The 2674-nt window shown below is 47.5% G+C and overlaps 1 pseudogene; it reads left to right on the top strand.

Annotated features, from left to right (window-relative positions):
- Positions 1-706: 706 nt before the first annotated feature.
- LOC116554407 lies at positions 707-2063 on the top strand (annotated as a pseudogene).
- Positions 2064-2674: the final 611 nt, after the last annotated feature.

Below are 2674 nucleotides of genomic sequence, written 5' to 3'. Positions count from 1 at the left end.
AAGAGAGAAAAGAAAGCAAGAAAAAAAGAGGGAAAGAAATTGCCCAGGGTGTCCCAGCTGGGAAGGGCAGAGGCGACATTCAAACCAAGGTGTGCTATTTGCATACTCCACCCTGGGTCTTCTCCGGTCCTTCTCCTACCCCAGGACACCCCGATTCACTGTCTTAGGTTTAAAGGGCCTACTCTGCAACTGGGCATTTCCTCTTGGAAGTCCCATAGGTACCTCTTTCTCATCTTCTCTCCTAAGTCAACTTAAAAGTCAAAGTCTTCCAAAACCTTCTTGCTGATCAGTAGCAGGATTGTGCCTATGAATAGCTACTGCCCTCCAGCATGGGCAACAAAGGCAGAATGTGTCTCTTATAGTAATAATATTTTTTTAAGTCAAAGTTGACCAGGTGAGGTGGCTCACACGTATAATCCCAGCACTGTAAGAGGCTGAGGTGGGCAGATTGCTTGAGCCCAGGAGTTTGAGGCCAGCCTGGGCCACATGGTAAAAACCCATCTCTACAACAAGTATAAAAATTAGATGGGTGTGTTGGTGCACGCCTGTGATCCCAGGTACTCAGGAGGCTGAGGTGGGAAGATCACCTGAGCCTCGAGGGGTGGAGATTGCAGTGAGCCAAGATCACACCACCGCACTCCAGCCTGGATGACAGAGTGAGATCTTGTCTCAAAACATGAATAAATAAAGAGAACCGGAGAATTCGAAGTACCGCGCCTGCGCACTGCAGTAGCTCCTGGGGCCGGTTGCAGTTTGCCCGCGGGTGTGTGAAGAGAAACAATCAGTGTGGAGGCCACAGGGGACTCGCCAGGATGAGCAGCACCTTAGCTAAAATCACAGAGATAGAAGCTGAGATGGCTCGGACTCAAAAGAACAAGGCCACAGCACACCACCTAGGGCTCCTTAAGTCTTGTCTTGCTAAGCTTCGTCCAGAACTCATTACTCCAAAGGGTGGTGGTGGTGAAGGTCCAGGAGAAGGTTTTGATGTGGCCAAGACAGGTGATGCTCGAATTGGATTTGTTGGTTTTCCATCTGTGGGGAAGTCAACACTGCTTAGTAACCTGGCAGGGGTGTATTCTGAGGTAGCAGACTATGAATTCACTACTCAGACTACCGTGCCTGGTGTCATCAGATACAAAGGTGCCAAGATCCAGCTCCTGGATCTCCCAGGTATCATTGAAGGTGCCGAGGATGGGAAAGGTAGAGGTCGTCAAGTCATTGCAGTGGCCTGAACCTGTAACTTGATCCTGATTGTTTTGGGTGTCCTGAAACCCTTGGGACATGAGAAGATAATTGAAAATGAACTGGAAGGCTTTGGCATTCGCTTGAACAGCAAACCCCCCAACATTGTCTTTAAGAAGAAGGACAAGGGAGGCATTAATCTCACAGCCACCTGCCCCCAGAGTGAGCTGGATGCTGAAACTGTGAAAAGCATTCTGGCCGAATACAAGATTCGTAATGCCGCTGTGACTCTACGTAGTGATGCTACGGCTGATGACCTCATTGATGTGGTGGAAGGAAACAGAGTTTATATCCCCTGTATCTATGTGTTAAATAAGATTGACCAAATCTCCATTGAGGAATTGGATATCATCCATAAGGTGCCTCACTGCGTACCCATCTCTGCCCATCACCGTTGGAATTTTGATGACCTACTGGAAAAGATCTGGGACTATCTGAAACTAGTGAGAATTTATACCAAACCCAAAGGCCAGTTACCAGATTACACATTCCCAGTGGTGCTTCTTATTCCAGGACCACAGTGGAGGATTTCTGCATGAAGATTCACAAAAATCTTACCAAAGAATTTAAATATGCTCTGCTCTGGGGTCTCTCTGTGAAACACAATCCTCAGAAAGTGGGTAAAGGCCATACGTGGGAGGATGAGGATGTCATTCAAATTGTGAAGAAGTGAAGCCTTCCCCCTTTCCCATCTGCCGGGCGAACCACAACAACTTTCCCCATGATCAAGCACCCTACCCCAGTTCTTTCTGGCTTTGACAGTCACTGGATCAGGATCCAGGGGAGGGAGATGGAGGCATCCAAATTGGAACTTCATTTGTCTTACCTTGGTGTCACTGTGTATGTTGAGCTGCATAAAAGACCTGGGAGGCTGGTCAGCTACATGCAAAAATAAATAAATAAACAGAACCAGTCTATATTAGTCCCAGAGTAGATTAATATAGTAGACCAAATACCATTCCCAAGGGCAATGGGTCAGGGACTGAGCAGAAAATGCATGGCAACAGGACCACCAGGGCGAGGATGATTCCTGCCCATGAACCACGATGGTGTGGTCATGGTCCAAGGGCGCTGTCTGAAGGCCATCTCTGGGGAGCAGCATCAGAGCCAATTCCTACTCTGCTGCTACAGCCAGATTGTCCGGCCTGGAGCCCCAGTCCCTGACCATCTAGCTCTGCTTCATCAGAACTGAGTTTCCTGGAGATTCCTCTGGGGCCCAGAGTGAACCTCACTAGAAAACTTGCCCTCATGCTGAAATAATTTTGAAAATCTCCTGGAAGGCAGGGACCATATCTTTTTGTCATTGTCCCCCACTCTGCCTGGAACCTACAGAGTTGGCACTCAGTACATATTGGCTAAAACAAAACAAAAATGCATTTTCAGATCTTATTTATTATTATTATTATTATTTGGGATGGAGTTTTGCTCTGTT

Source organism: Sapajus apella, unplaced genomic scaffold (assembly GCF_009761245.1).
Source record: "Sapajus apella isolate SASKATOON/1434 unplaced genomic scaffold, GSC_monkey_1.0 scaffold14, whole genome shotgun sequence".
Classification (NCBI taxonomy): Eukaryota; Metazoa; Chordata; class Mammalia; order Primates; family Cebidae; genus Sapajus; species Sapajus apella.
Note: the sequence above shows the minus strand (reverse complement) of the source record. Positions and strands in the feature narration are given on the sequence as shown.